Source organism: Callorhinchus milii, unplaced genomic scaffold (assembly GCF_018977255.1).
Source record: "Callorhinchus milii isolate IMCB2004 unplaced genomic scaffold, IMCB_Cmil_1.0 Scaffold10, whole genome shotgun sequence".
Classification (NCBI taxonomy): domain Eukaryota; kingdom Metazoa; phylum Chordata; class Chondrichthyes; order Chimaeriformes; family Callorhinchidae; genus Callorhinchus; species Callorhinchus milii.
Window position 1 is genome coordinate 12,170,827 of NW_024704751.1, and position 16,643 is coordinate 12,187,469.

Here is a 16,643-nt window from a genome sequence, read left to right on the forward strand (position 1 = left end):
CACCATTATGGATAAAAACACAACCTGTCTCTTATTTTGTAGACCATTGAACGATGTCCACACCCGATCACTATGACAGGCAGTCAACCCTGAGGAACGTTAGCTCAGAGGGCCTTAAAATGGAGCGGTATTGAACTGTCGTGCGCATCCCTGCTGAACCTGGCAAGAAAATGGGCACGGCAACGTTTATTCCACCAGAGTGAGTAACTCCAGGGTTTAGTGCGGTGTCAAAGTAAATCTGAAACGTTGCATGGCTTTGCCATGGTCAGGTGTAAATTCAGAGAAAGATCTAATCAGGTGTGAAGTGTCCCGAGCTGTTTGTGGGACTTTGCCGTGTGTGTTTGAGAATTAACTGTTGCCTTTGCCTCCAAAGTGCAGTCACTCCACCTGACAGTAAATCCAGTGAATCGCTTTTCTCCCCCCCAACATGAAAGGCGGCATATCAATTGCAAAGATTATTATAATTATTATTATTATTATCATTATGAACCTTTTTGGGGCAACAAAAAAGAATGAAATCAGACAAGTTTGTGCTATATCATTTTTTCCACTGGGATGAAGTGCTTTGATGTGTACACGTTCCGAGCTCTTTTGCACAAGTTGTATCATCAACAACAACAACAACTTGGATGTATATAGCGCCCTCCACACCAGACGGCGTCTTAGAGCGCTTCACAGTAACCGATCCCGGGGCTGAGCCGGGGGGAGTGGGGGGGGGGGGGGGCGGGGAAGGTGACCAAAGGCGCGGTCGAAAAGAAAGGTCTTCAGCAGAGACCTGAAAATGGGAAGGGAGGGAGTGAGACGAAGGGAGTGAGGAAGGCAGTTCCAGAGCCTCGGGGCGCAGTGGCTGAAGGCACGGCCGCCGAGGGTGGAGCGGAGGACCCGGGGGGCGAGGAGGAGGCCAGACCCGGAGGAACGGAGGCAACGTTTCACATGTATCACAGCTAATGTGCGTGTTTGTGTATGTATGTGCGTGTGTGTCTGCGTGCATGCTTGCGTAGGAGTAGATTCCTTGCATTCATGTTATAGGTAACATACAGATATCACTAAGGTATTACTTCCCAGTTGTTAATCATTGTATTGCAACATACACACATAAATATAAGGGTCAAGTTCCCCATAATTAACTGGATTATCACTCAATAAATTGACAGCAATTAAATAAATCCTCCAATTTGCCAGTCCCCGAGCCTCAAGGACAGAGATCTTGGTCATTAACTGCCTGTGTGGCTCTCACCCACCAGCAAGACAAAAGTCCATGAGAAATGATTTTAAAGCTGTCATCTCAACCTAATCTGGCTTTAGACGGTTATGGAATAATAAAGCTGCATTCTCATGTTTTTGTCATTAATTTGTGCCATGTAATCACTCCTGGGTATTAGTTGATCCCTGTATGGAAACAATACCAACCCTCAGACAATCATCCCTGCAGCATCTCTTTTAAGAAAAGCCATCAAGCACGTTACATGTTGTTTAATCACATACACACGCGCGCACACACACGCAAACATACACTATACACACACACACACACACTACACACACACACTCATACACTACATACACACACGCACACAAAAAAAACATAATCATCCCCTCCTTGCCAACCAAAACAAAACCCACGTGGATTCTAAGAAATAAAGGTTTAAATAAATATACCAGATCCTGTGCTCAAAACTGTAAGCAATCCGGGCACTAATTGCATTAGAGTTTCCAAACTCGCTCCAAAGTCTCCGTTAATTTTTCTTGGTTCTGGAATCCACACTCACGCACAGAATATGGAGGGGTTTTATCGGAAGGGCTGGGCTGTTCATTTCATTGAAATGGTTGTGTGCACATTGTGTGAAGAACACACAGTGTAATAATAATAATAATAATCCTTGCATTTGACACAGCGCCTTATCGCATCTTCGAGACGTCTCAAAGCGCTTCACGGGATACGCTGCAGAGCGAATCGACTGTGTATTTTGTGGGCCAAACGCAGCAGCCAAGTGTGGATTGAAGCGACAAAATTATTATTATTATTTTTAAGGGAATAACTCACAGGCACAGATGACGATATGGTGGATCATTCAAATGGAGACCGAGAGCTTTGAGGTTCCCAGGCTGCTCGGAGAGAGGGACAAATGTGGACAATTTGGGAGGTAAGAACTTGCCAGATCATGGGAGAGCAGAGCTGACAAGCAACGTATGAGTTCCTTTAATGAAACGGCCTCGTATCACCATTGCCCGACGCAAGACAGCCTCTGCCTGAAATCAGGAATTCCTTTGGAAGGGAAGAGCCTGCAGTCATGTTAAGCACATCATCATATTGCACCAAGCCACTGACGAAACACAAAGAGATTTTTTTTTGTGTAGAAAGTCATTCCAATGACAAACCCAATACGGAAAGTGCAACATTACCGAAACACAACCAATCCAATTTCCCAGACGGAATTTCTTGCACTTTCAATGTTTTTGTAAACCACATTCAAAATACTGTAAAAAATTACCCCGCGCTCTAATCATACGATCAATCATGTTGAGTGTCACTCTAAAATAACATCCTGTGTCCTTCTGTCAGGAGGAAAATAATAATAATACCAATAATCACACTACTACTAATAATAAGCCTTATCGCCTTGACGAGACGTCTCAAAGCGCTTCACAGAATATACTGTAAAGTGTAGTGTCTATGTATTTTGTGGGTGAAACGCAGCAGCCGATTGAGCACAGCAAACAGTTCCCCATAAACAGTCGTGGATTAAGTGAACCAATTATTATTATTATTATTATACTTTTTTTTGTGTGAGAAGGGATTATTACCCCGGAAAGTGATCCACCAATCGACTAACAACTGGGTTCCTACTTGCTGCTCGGTAAAATGATGGAGTTAGGACAAGAAGGTTCTGGGTTTGAATCCTAGGTTGGTCGTCTCATCCCTCTGGAGGGCAATGAAATTAACATTTCTGAAAATAATATCCTCCTGGCTGGTGGGAGCAGGTTAAAGCAGATTCCCCTTGGAGATGAAGTGGCTGCCGGGAGCCACGCCACGCAGGTCTGCAGTAATCCAAGGCACTGACTGCAGCATTGAGACTCAAAGAGAGCGAAGAGTCTTTAACCCTGTGACTAACAGGTCCAACGGGTAGGACAGTTAGTCCTAGTCTATGTCTGGCTCTTCCTATCATTGTGAAGCAACAACAACTTGCATTTATATAGCGCTCCTTCGCACTGGGCAGCGTCTTGGGAGCACTTAACAACAATAACAACAACAAAATTACATTTGTAAAGCGCCTTTCAGGGTGGGAGGACGTCCCAAGGCGCTGAACAGACAGCTGGGGGTCGGGGTGGGGGAGGGTGGAGGGCAGTGGAAGATCGAAAGCACAGTCGAAGAGGAGGGTGTTGAGGTGGGTCTTGAAGGTGGCGAAGGACTGCCAGAGGGTGGGTGCAGAGTGGCAGAAGGCCCGCCTGCCAATAGTGGGGCGAGTGAGGCGGGGGACGTGAAGCAGGTCAAAGCCCGTTGAGCGGAGGGAGCGAACAGGATGGTAGGGAGTTAGGAGGTGGCAGAGGTTGGGGAGAGCGAGACCGTGGAGGGCTTTGAAGGTGAGGACCAGGATTTTGAACTGTATCCTCTGTGTGATGGGAAGCCAGAGGAGTCGGGCGAGGATGGGGGTGATAGGGTCACGGAGGCTGGTGGGTTCCGGATGATCTGCGGCCTGTGGAGGGAGGAGTTGGTGAGGCCGACAAGCAGTGAGTTTGCATAGTCGAGCCTGGATGTAATGAAGGTGTGTGTGAGGGTCTCGGGGGCCTGCGGTGTGGGACAGTGGCGGAGCCGGGCGACGTTGCGGAGGTGGGGGAAGGCAGAGCGGGTCATGGCGCAGATGTGGGGAAGAAAGGATAATTGAGGGTCAAACAAGACCCCAAGGTTCTGGACTGGCTTAGCAAGGTGGAGTGTGCAACCACGGATGGTGATGCTGTCAGCGCCTGAGGTGAGGAGGCGCTGACGGAAGCCAATCAGGAGAGCCTCGGTCTTGGTAACAGTGTCGGAGTCTGATGCTGAGAGCCGGGAGAAGGGTTGAAGGCAGGGAGGAGGTGACCATAAGCACACATCAAAACATAACAGGGATTCACCTATGAATAGGGAACGTGAGCTGGATTCAGCCCCTCGAGAGAAAGGTTAGTGTTACTGTACTGATGCTGTGCTGTTTCACTGCAGAAATATATCAACTAACGTGCCATTCCAGATCAGCTGGACTGGAATAACTGACCTGATATGCTATTGTACTCTAATTCACAGACAACACAGCAGCTACCCTATTATTTATAGTTTTTTTTATGCACAGGTCACGAGGCATTCCCCTATAGTAGGAGCAGAGGATTGCTAGGAAATTCAAATTAATTATTTTTTAAAAAAAGATACGTATAGATTATAACCTAGCAATATAAAATAAGATATTTGATTCGCATATCATTGTTGCTGGGATTGCCAAGGATTTTGCACGTATCCGGAGGTCAGATTTTCAGGTGGCGGTGGACTGTATGTATCCAGGAAGTCAAAATGATGAAATATTTTGCCACCACACGGTAGTAAGACTGTTAACGACATTAAGTTTGTTTTTCACAGAAAAGGCTGGCTCAACCTTGTGTGGGGTAAGAATACCTGCAATTCTCCTCCAAAGTTTGCAATGTCTCCCTTTCCACCTGTACTCAATAGCAATTGATACATATATAAAAATACACACACACACACATATATATATAAAATATGTGCATGTCTATATATGTTTCACCCACAAAATATAGTCAATCCACTTTACAATATATTCTGTGAAGCGATTTGAGACGTCTCGAAGACGTGATAAGGCACTGTATCAAACGCAAGGATTATTATTATTATTATATATAAATTCCTAAATACTTAAATCAAGGAAATGGAAGGGAGAATGTGTGGTACCCAGTGACAGAGACAGCGATGGTTGAACAACTCCAGCAATAGGGAAGAGATTAGTTGCCGCTCATTAACGGGTTGTGATTTATTTATCCCTTCAAATCCCAAGACACGTGAATAGCCAGAGAAACAACAACAACAACAACAACAACAACAAGAACAAAAGCATTCATTTCGGAGCAATTGAATTCGGACTTACCAGCTCAGTAGTTGGCGATCTCGCGTGAGAGTGGAAATGGATTGGGTTTTGCAGAGAGAGAGAGAGAGAGAGAGAAAAAAAAATCCTCTTTCTTCTGTGTGTGAAATTAAAAAAAAATGTTGTACGCCCTAAATACAGCCATCAAACAAACAACCAAACACTTTACTCTCGATATAAACCATCAACCGGGCAAAGACAATCTCTCCAGCAAACCCCCAATTCCCTCCCATCCCCCCCCACCCCAACCCCACCAAAAAAAATATTATAGCAATGGATTATTTATTAACTGCTGACAAATAAGTGTATGACTGTAAAGTACTGCAGCTCAGCCTCTGAACAATTTGCAAATCCAGATTCGCTTTTTAACTGAACAGCAGTGATGCTGAAATAGTTTGAAGTCACACACACACACACACACACACACATATACCTTTATTAAAGTGGATGTGAACTGATAATAATATAATAATAACAAATAGATAACTGATAACTGTTTAAACCAGACATTTAAACCAAAAAAAGATATTTCCATGGTCGGTCTCTGCCAAGGTCACTGCCAATCCACTGAAAGTGACTTTGGGATGGCACAGAGATCAACGCAGACATACAATTTAATTGGGTCTCCCCCACCCCCCCCCACCACCAAAAACAAACCCCACACACCACACACACACTTGACTCGTTCTTTTAACCCCCGAAGCCAGAAATATTGGGTGATGGTGGTGAATGGATGGAAAATATTGACTGCAGAGAGAGAGTGTGTGTGTATGTGTGTTTTTAACTGTAAATGCACATTAAAACTCAGCAAACCCAGGCCATAAATACATACAATACAATAAAGTAAAAAGCAAACAAACAAATAACGAAATAAAGAAAGAAAGAAACAAATAAATAAATAAAGAGTGCAATGCAAATTTCTCTTTAAAGTAGTGCAGACAAGGCAAGGCAAGCCAAGGCAAGCCAAGCCAAGCCAAGCCAAGGCAAGGCAAGGCAAGGCAAGCCAAGGCAAGCCAAGGCAAGGCAAGGCAAGGCAAGCCAAGCCAAGACAAGCCAAGCCAAGCCAAGCCAAGGCAAGGCAAGGCAAGGCAAGGCAAGCCAAGGCAAGGCAAGCCAAGCCAAGCCAAGGCAAGGCAAGGCAAGGCAAGGCAAGCCAAGACAAGCCAAGCCAAGGCAAGGCAAGCCAAGCCAAGCCAAGGCAAGGCAAGGCAAGGCAAGGCAAGGCAAGCCAAGACAAGCCAAGCCAAGGCAAGGCAAGGCAAGCCAAGCCAAGGCAAGGCAAGGCAAGGCAAGGCAAGGCAAGCCAAGCCAAGACAAGCCAAGCCAAGCCAAGCCAAGGCAAGGCAAGCCAAGCCAAGCCAAGCCGAGTCAAGCCAAGCCAAGCCAAGGCAAGCCAAGGCAAGGCAAGGCAAGGCAAGCCAAGGCAAGCCAAGCCAAGCCAAGCCAAGGCAAGCCAAGGCAAGGCAAGGCAAGGCAAGCCAAGGCAAGGCAAGCCAAGCCAAGCCAAGGCAAGCCAAGCCAAGCCAAGGCAAGCCAAGGCAAGCCAAGGCAAGCCAAGGCAAGCCAAGCCAAGGCAAGCCAAGGCAAGCCAAGGCAAGGCAAGCCAAGCCAAGGCAAGCCAAGCCAAGGCAAGCCAAGGCAAGCCAAGCCAAGGCAACCCAAGGCAATGCAATGCAATGCAACACAAGGCAACCCAAGCCAAGCCAAGCCAAGCCAAGGCAATGCAATGCAATGCAACACAAGGCAAGCCAAGACAGCTTTCCCTTCCCTTCTTACCTGTGTGGAGATCAGGCGGTGCTGTTGTGTTCCTGGTTGGGATACCCTCTGTGAAGCATATCCCAGAGTGTGAGAGGGGGCGATGGAGGGGACGATGGTGATGAGAGACACAGAGAGAGACACAGAGACACAGAGAGACACAGAGAGACAGAGAGACACAGAGAGAGAGACAGAGAGAGAGACACAGAGAGAGACAGAGAGACAGAGAGAGACACAGAGAGAGACACAGAGACACAGAGAGAGACACAGACACAGACTTCACAGACTCAGGACAACAGTGTTGAGAGTTCAGCGCTGTTCTGGATACAGCAGCGGAGTGGCACTGCCCCGAGTGAGTGTGAGAGTGAGTGAGTGTGAGTGAGTGTGAGTGAGTGAGTGTGAGAGTGAGTGAGTGTGAGTGAGTGTGAGAGTGAGTGAGTGTGAGAGTGTGAGTGTGAGTGAGTGAGTGTGAGAGTGTGAGTGTGAGTGAGTGAGTGAGTGTGAGAGTGAGTGAGTGAGTGAGTGAGTGTGAGAGTGAGTGAGTGTGAGAGTGTGAGTGAGTGAGTGAGTGTGAGTGAGTGTGAGAGTGAGTGAGTGTGAGTGAGTGTGAGAGTGAGTGAGTGAGTGTGAGAGTGAGTGAGTGTGAGAGTGTGAGTGTGTGTGAGAGTGAGTGAGTGAGTGAGTGTGAGAGTGAGTGTGAGAGTGAGTGAGTGTGGGGGCACTGAGCAGCGGCTGCTCTCTCCTCTCTCCTCTCTCCTCTCCTTCACACTCGCAAACTGAAGCCTCGGCTCTGTGGCTCTGTGGCTCTGTGGACCACTCCCCCACAGCAGCGGTGGTGCAGCCCCGAGTTACTGCAGCGCGTCACTGGGTATCTGTCAGTGATGGAGCGGCTGTGTCTGTGTCTGTGAGTGTCTGTGTCTATGTGTGTGTCTGTGTCTGTGTGTGTGTCTGTGTGTCTGTGTGTGTCTGTGTCTGTGAGTGTCTGTGTCTATGTGTGTGTCTGTGAGTGTCTGTGTCTATGTGTGTGTCTGTGAGTGTCTGTGTCTATGTGTGTGTCTGTGTCTGTGTCTATGTGTGTCTGTGAGTCTGTGAGTGTCTGTGTCTGTGTGTCTGTGCGAGTGTCTGTGTCTATGTGTGTGTGTCTGTGTGTGTGAGTGTGTGTGTGTGTGTGTCTGTGTCTATGTGTCTGTGTGTGTCTGTGTGTGTCTGTGTGTCTGTCTGTGTCTATGTGTGTGTGTGTGTCTGTGTGTGTGTGTGTGTCTGTGTCTGTGTGTGTGTGTCTATGTGTGTGTGTCTGGATCCCTCTCTGGTGTCTGTCAGCCCGGGGGGGGGGGGGGGGTTAGTGCTGCTTCAAATCGAGTCATGTCAATAAACTACAATATATTATTCATACAAACCCACTCACCCAACCCCCCACCCACCCAACCCCCCACTCACCCACTCACCCAACCCCCCACTCACCCACTCACCCAACCCCCCACTCACCCACTCACCCAACCCCCCACTCACCCACTCACCCAACCCCCCACTCACCCACTCACCCAACCCCCACCCACTCACCCAACCCCCCACTCACCCACTCACCCAACCCCCCACTCACCCACTCACCCAACCCCCACTCACCCACTCACCCACTCACCCAACCCCCACCCACCCACATACCTACCCACCCACTCACCCAACCCCCCACTCACCCACTCACCCACTCACCCAACCCCCACCCACCCACATACCTACCCACCCACTCACCCAACCCCCACTCACCCACTCACCCAACCCCCACCCACCTACATACCTACCCACCCACTCACCCAACCCCCCACTCACCCACTCACCCACTCACCCAACCCCCCAGCCACCCACATACCTACCCACCTACCTTACCTACCTACCTACCTACCTCTCTGTCTGTCTGTCTGTCTGGCAAGCAGCAAATTGGCTCGTGCTTAAGCCCCAACAGTGGAGTTTGCCCCAGCGCCTTGGGACGTCCTCCTGACGTGAAAGGCGCTTTATAAATGGAATCTTGTTGTTGTTGTTGTTGTTTGCGCTGATGATCGCTGTCTCTTAAGGATAATAACCCTTTAGTTTGACACCGCAGCCTTATCGCGTCTTCGGGCCGTCACAAAGTGCTTCGCGGGATACGCTGTAAAAGTCGATCGACTGTATTTTTGAGGGCAAAGCTTCGCTCGTGAAATTAACAACAACCCAAAGGTGCTCACCGTGAAGTGTGAAGTGCAGTTGTAGGGCAAACATGTTTTTTTGTTTGTTTTTTTTTGCCCACGGTCTGAAATAAAAACAGAAGTGTCCGGGAACGCTCAGCCGGTCAGGCAGCATCTATGGAGAGAGGAAAGTGAGTCAACGTTTCCGGTCGATGACCAACTGTGGTGGTGGTTGGTGGGGGTGGGGGTGCGGGGAGCTCCATAGATGCTGCCTGACCTGCTGAGTGTTCCCGGCCACTTCTGTTTTTATTTCAGATTTCCAGCAACTGCAGTATTTTTGCCTTGCGGGTTATCTGGGCCGGCACCTCACTGTGAATCAGGGAATGGGGTAAAGTGGATCTTACGTGAACCTTTGGCCTAAGATCAGACACGTTATTTGAGATGGCACACGGAGAATGTAAATACAGTACAAGAGAAACACGCGTCTGGGTGAGTCACTGCCTTCAGGAGGGGGAAAGATTCTGTTGCTTCACAACAAGTAAATCTCTTGGGCAAAACAATGGAAAATATTGGGCTGCATGCACGATTATGAAACGGATCAAGCTACAGGCCTCAGGTGGGTGTAATGGTAAGGGCAATGCTGATTAAGCCTGTGATGTTCCGCCATACGCACGCGCACACACACACACACACACACACACACACCATCTGAGGCTGCAATTGAAATTCAAAACCGCGAGTGTTGAACCCATAAAATAGGATAAAAAATAAAATGGGTTAATCAGCCACGGAGTGAACGACCAATTCTACCTGGAGGATTGTTGGCCAAGTTCGGGGGAAACTCCCTTCCCTTTTCGAGTGCTGTCGTGAGATTTTGTTAATGGTGTTAAGATGCGTTTAGCCGGCGGGGGTGGTGGGGGTGGTGGGGGAAGGCACGGTTGAATATGAAGGACTTCAGGCGCTACCTGAAGATGGGGAAGGAAAGGGGCAAGGCGGAGGGCTAGAGGCACAGATGGACTAAGAATGCAGCATGAACAGCATATCTCATGCATTGTAATCTCCCAGATTTAAAAGGGCTGATTGATTCCATTTTGCAGGTTAAATGCCCCAACTAAAAGAGCGTCCAATTTGGAGTTAACCATTCTCAACACCATTATTTCAGCAGTCGCCAGTCAGACTGTCAAGATCCCTATTATTGATTGGAAATTTTATCCTTATCAAAATGCAGACTCTGTCAGCGCTGAGAGCAAAACCATTTTCCATTCTGCCCTAATGCCAGCTCTCATTTCATATGAGAAACTCATTAACAGCTTCGCTATGTCATTGCCATCCCCCTCATCAACCTTCCTTGCAGTCTGGTGCCAATTAATATGGAATAATCGTTACTTACAGTAACGTGGATCTACAGGCATTTGGCACTTGGCTGAGGCTGCTCGTACTCATTTTACTTTGTAGCTAAGAAAATAAAGTGTCTGATTAGTCTGGGGCGAAGTATTCTTGTCTCAGACGTGAAAGGATTGGTTTTTAATTCACTTTGCACCCATTTCCTCAACAGCACATCCCCATTTTCTATCTTCCTATTGCGTTTGTCAACTTGTAATACGTGCGTCAGTGCAGTTATGAAATGGCTTGTTCCCTCTGCCTTATTGTCAATGGATTATGTCAACACTCACAGAGCGACACACATTTCTGTCTTTGATTTACGTCCAAAGTAATGGAACAGAAACAGCCGAAAAACTTACTTCTCTTTTTGACCCGGGATCTTTAACGTCCACCACGCAGGGGGGGATCTCGGCCTTAACATCTCATCCAAATGACGGCATCTCTGACAATGCAGCGTTCCCGCCCCCCTCACACTGCATTGGAGCGTGAGCCTCGACTGTGAGTTGGGGCTTGAACCCACAACCTTTTGACTCAGAGGTGAATGTCCTACCAACTGAGCTGACGCGATGACATTGTTAACTTTAATAATTCATCAATTGTCAACCGCAACAACTTGCATTTGTTTATACAGCGGCCTTCATGTGGGGTAGCGTCTCAGAGCACTTGACAGTTGGGTGGTTTGATGCCCAGCTGGACAGAGAGAGGAGGTCACCAAAGGCGCGGTGGAAGAAGAAAGTCTTCAGGTGTGACTTGAGGATGGGCAAAGAGGGGGCAAGACGTAGGAGTTGAGGCAGGGGCGTTCTAGAGATTCGGGGCGTAGTAGCTGAAACTGCCAACATTTAAACCAATTAACCTTTAATAGGAAGAATTGTACCTTTAAAAGATAACATGGTTGGCCTTCCTTTTGAAAGGCGGTGTGGTGACAGTACATTATAATTATCATGATTGTATTCAAAACACTCACAGAGTCTAGACCCTACAGCCATTATTCTAAATTAGTGCGTGTAGATTTAATCTCTACTTGATGATGCGCAATTGTATTTCGAAATGTCAGAAACTATTAGAATTATTCCCCTCATTAACATGTTGCAAAATGATTCCTTTCGTGGGCTTTGAGAAAGGAAATCAGGTAACGATATGATTTGCATGTCGTGGTAGTTGCAAGGTACCTTCCCTGCTGCTTTGCGCTGATGTTCAACATTTTGTTGCTGAACTCCACTTCTCACCCCTCTGAAGATAGCAAACCTTGCCGTATGTTCTGTTAAGCGCTTTGAGACGCCTCAACAGCACGTTAAGGCGCTGACATGTTAAGCGCTCTGGGACTCTATCCCTCGTCAAAGATCCTGTACAAATGCGAGTTGTTGTTGTTGTATCAAATGCAAGGATTATTGTTATCAGGATGCCCAAAGTGCACGTATTCCAAGCACTTGAATTCCTCTCAACAGTTGGTATGAAGCTGTTCCTCGTTCCTACTCCAATTCCTGTGAAAAGACAAGTAAAACGATATCTGCTTCCTGCTACGAGCTGCTCGAGCATCTTCGCCTGTTTCAATTGCATTAGGTTTTTAGTAGGCTAAGCGCTGCCTGCTGGCTATTTTTGTTCCGGGCCCCAACACCGTCCCAAGATGAATTATGATGGATATGAGTCTTCGAATAACTTTAATAGATATCTGGTTCCATTAGGGACGCGAAGCTTATATTCTAATCTATTATGTTCAAGGCAATTTCATCCGGAAGTTAAACGACCGTCACCTTAGCAAAAAGAAGTCATATTAGGGACTTCTCTTCTTAACGATCGGGAAATACAGATGTGAGGTGAGCACTCAGAGCTAGTAACGGTGACCTCTTATCTGTGGCTTTGTATCGCACAAAAAAAAATACCAGGGTATAAAAATAGGCTTTCGAATTGTGAGGCTATCTATCACTGGCTCAGATTTTTGCAGAGTGGCGAGTCATTTTCAATTTATTACAAAGGTTCGCAACGCGTCACAGATTATTACAGTCTCTTTCTCTTTCCGCCAGAGAGAAAAAACATCAGACCAACTGTGGCCAAAAGGTTTAGACGTAATGCTTGTTTTACTCACGCTGTTGTGATGTTGACTGCGTTTGTACATCGTGAGAGGTGGACGACGACGACGACAACAACTTGCAGTTACACGGCGCCCTTCACGCGGGGTAGCGTCCGGGAGAGCTTGACCGTGGCGGAGTCTGAACCCCGAGCCGGGGGGTGGGGGAGGGAGATGGGGAGGTGACAGTAAGCACGGTCAAAAAGGAAGGTCTTTAGGTGGGATTACAAAGTGGGGAGGGAGGGAGGGAGAGAGGGAGGGAGGGGGCTTGGCGGTGGGTTGAGGGATAGAGTTCCAGCAGGGGGAGAAGGGGGAGGGGGGTTTTGTCTGGTTGGAAGTTTTTCTAACACTCCTATACACCCTTGATCTCCGAAGAGCCAATTACTGAGAACATCTCCAGTGTTTGTAATTGAGAATCCCAGATGAAACAACTAAAGCATAAAGCGCATAAAACAGATAGGGAAAATGCTGATGAGATCTCCCGAGCAGCCTGACAGAAACTCCTGATTGCCAACACACGCTGGATAAGAAGAATGCGAAATGAGTAATGGGGAGCAGGAGAATGAGATTAGACGAGGGTGGCTCGTGTGGAGGAAAACACCAGCGAAGACTTGATTTGCCAAATACTTTCTTTCCGCTCTGCAACATCCTCTAATTCGAAGCTCTCTCCGGGTTACAGACTATCACGGAAGGATAATAACAGTCCTCGCGTTTGATATAGCGCCTTATCACGTCTTCGAGACGTCTCAAATGCGAGTTGAATTTGCTCGGACCCCAAAACACAAGCGATAAGCTTCATTATTCCTGTTCCAGACGCTTGTGTTAATTTCGCGGGTCAATAAATATAGATTTTTTATTAAAAAAAAGTCACATTTTTTCCCCGATCCCATATGTTCGGAATCTGTACAATCAGATTGTTGCATTATTTAAACGCTCTGACATCTCTATTAATTCAGACATACAGAAATGCCATCGGTGTACATTCATGTCTTCCAGATTATAAATAATTCATAGGTAGGAATATTTACCTCCTGGTGCTGACATGCATATTAAACACGGAGAGAATTTTTTATAATCATGTGTCACTAAGCTATTGTTTGCTCAATTCTCCCGACTGCAAGCCTCACTCATTTCTCTCTTCTCTCTCTCTCTTTCTCTCTCTCTCTCGCCAGTCTAAATAATGCGGGTCAGGTGCTTGCTTCACATTTAATTTCATTTTGATAGCAGCAGTAAAAGTGCAGCAGGAATCAAAACATGATTGTGCGCCGATCTCGCAAATAAACTCCCACTTTTCCCATTAGATTTCAGTGGAAGGTCAGAGAGAATTCAATTCTCACTTCAATCACAAAGCCGTGGAATTTCACCCCCTCTCTTTAACGGTTTGATTAGCCCTTTGTCGTGTACCAATAACAGTTGGCGAATTTCCAACAGTGAGGTACTCTCCGGTGCTAAGCTGCCTTTGGCTCGTGGACCACTTGAACACTTATTTCAAATACTGTCAACTGCTTTTCTGAATTGCTCTGTGGCTTATCGTGCCCAGTTTACTCCACGGAATCCAATCCACCACCATGTGAAGCTTACACTACCTCGGGCACGTGGGCTGCTTTCTTGGTTGGGATGGATTCACAAGGTGCACAGTCCGGTCCTAACCAAACCCCTCCGGCTCCCTGTCACAGAGCGGATCGACTTCAAGATCCTCACTCTAGTGTTTAAATCTCTCCATTCCTTGCCCCCACCTCCCACCATCTCTCTAACCTCCTCTCTCCCCACAGCAGTACCCGTTGCCTCCTCCGTGTCCCCCGAATCTTCCGCTCCACCATCGGCGGCCGTGCCTTCAGCCCCTACGCCTCGAGACTTTGGAACTCCCTCCCTCAACCCCTTCGTCTCGCGCCCTCCTTCCCCATCTTCAGGCCGCGCCTGAAGACCTTCCTTTTTGACCGTACCTCGGGATCTGCCATTGTTAAATGCTCTGAAACGCCGCCCGGCCTGGAGGGCGCTATATAACTGGAAGTTGCGGTCATCGTGGTTGTTGGTCTCACAGCGGCTGCTGTGTTTCTGGACTATCAGCAGTTGCTGCACTTCTCCACAGTTCCTTTGACACGTGACTTGACGAAGACTCTACAAAGAGGCCAGCTCACTCTCATCTGACGGACGATTCGACCAACAACGCAACGTTCTTCTCGCACTGCACTGGAACGTCCTCTTGGACAATTAGCTCAAAGTCTTGACTTGTGGGGGCTTGAAGCCACAACCTTCTGACTCCGAGGCAAGAGCACTACCAACTGAGCCAGGCACTGGGATTGGATCGTCACAGTCTGTACGGCGGGGACTTCATGGAGTATAAAGAACATAATTAACCTCAACACAGTGAGAAAGGAGGTTCACAGATTGCGTCAGAAGGAGCTGCAAGTGGCAAACTGCACGGCCGATGCCTTTGTTTGTTGGTAAAACAGCAGATGTGGTGTGGGCTGCGAGCTTTGGTTGACGTGTTTAATCATTTATAAATGCTGCCTGACCGGCTATCACCTGGAGAAGTAAACTGTGCCTGGTAATCTTCCAATCAATCCTACGCTGCTCAGTTGAAGGAAGAATCGTGGCACTTCCACGCACAAAACAAGCCCTGAAAACAAACACGTCTTCAGATCCAACAGCGTTTAAGCCACGGTATTAATAATAATAATCCTTGCGTTTGACACAGCGCCTTATCAAGTCTTCGATACGTCTCAAAGCGCTTCACGGAATATACTGCGATGTGGATTGACGGTATATTTTGTGGGGAGAATGCGGCAGCCAATTGCGCACAGCAGCGTCCCCACAAACAGTTGTGGATTGAAGTGACCAATTTATTATTATTATTTTTTTAAGGATTTATTACCACCGGAAAAGCGATCCGCCAATCAACTAACAACCGGGTTCCTACTTACTGCTGGGTAACCAGAGGCGTGTGGAGTAAGGAAACTGCTGGGAATAGAACCCAGATCTCTCGCTTGGAGGCGAGTCTCTAACCCCTGAGCTACAGGACTGGTAAGTTCTGTATGTGAAATATTGGGGCAGACTTGAAATCAGACAGTACGGTGACAACACAGGGCTGAACACAACCCGCCTTAATGATCAGTTGGCTGGACAATTTGAAGTTGCTCCACTTTTCATGGCTATTTTCGGCAAATGGGACTAACGTGTAGTTCATCTTATTTTATACGGATGATTTTTTTTTGTACCAATCTCTTTGGGAATTTGATGCCATTCTACGTCAAGTCCAAAAAAATCCTGAACAGGGAAGAACGAGGAAGACTTTTGTTTCCTCCCTCATCAGAGGAAGATTATCAGAAGATGACACTGGTTTGCCATCGTTGCCGGCTGTGGTTGACTGTCAGAGCGGAGATAATTGGAGCGTTTCAAAGTGAATCAGCTAAGCAGGTGTGGAGGAAGAGTATTGAGAGACTCCAACAATAACAATAACACACAACATTTACACAGCGCCTTTCACGTCAGGAGGATGTCCCAAGGAGCTGGACAGTCAGGGATTTGGACTCGAGCTGGGGCTTGGGATCAGGGGGGTTGGAGGGCAGGGAGGGTAGAGGTTGGAGGGTGATCGAAGGTGCGGTCGAAGAGAAGGGTTTTGAGACGTGCCTTGAAGGAGGCCAGGGAGGGAACGAGGCGAAGGGACTGTGGGATGGAGTTGACCCTCATGGGTATTTACATGTTGGGATGTAAACAACTTGTCAACATCCATTGCTAAGTGAAGCATTAAGATTCGAGCCAACTGAGGCTGCCGACGCTCATGAGCTTTCTGTTTACCTATTAATGACAGTCACTACACAAGTAACCCAATGTGCGGAGTGAATCAAAGATGCATCACATAAAACACTTTTATTATTAATAATACCCTGGCGAGAATCGCTACCTTCGGGAGAGGAGGGGAATCCAATTGTAAGTGGAAATAAAACATGCAGGAGGAAAATAAAATGTTCTCTTTAAATATTAATGAGAAGAGTTTTAGTGGGAAAATCAATCTGATAAGAGTGACTTCAGGCGCAAAGTATATTCCTGAGCAGGGCTTAACATCCAGCTGTGCCCAGCAGACACAGCAAGCAAACGGATATACAGCAAGCCATTGAGATATTTCTTACACCTGATAATATGATTATTATTATTTTA

At 47.3% G+C, this 16,643-nt stretch overlaps 1 protein-coding gene across 1 annotated transcript in view; it reads right to left on the reverse strand.

The window, feature by feature from the left end:
- The window catches only part of LOC103185625 (hippocalcin-like protein 1), a 38,889-nt gene extending 33,668 nt beyond the window's left edge, over nucleotides 1-5,221 (reverse strand). The window contains exon 1 of the mRNA XM_007904234.2: nucleotides 5,127-5,221. The gene's annotated coding sequence lies outside the window, so the exon portion shown is untranslated. The remainder of the gene's footprint in view (nucleotides 1-5,126) is intronic.
- Between the last annotated feature and the right edge of the window lie 11,422 nt (nucleotides 5,222-16,643).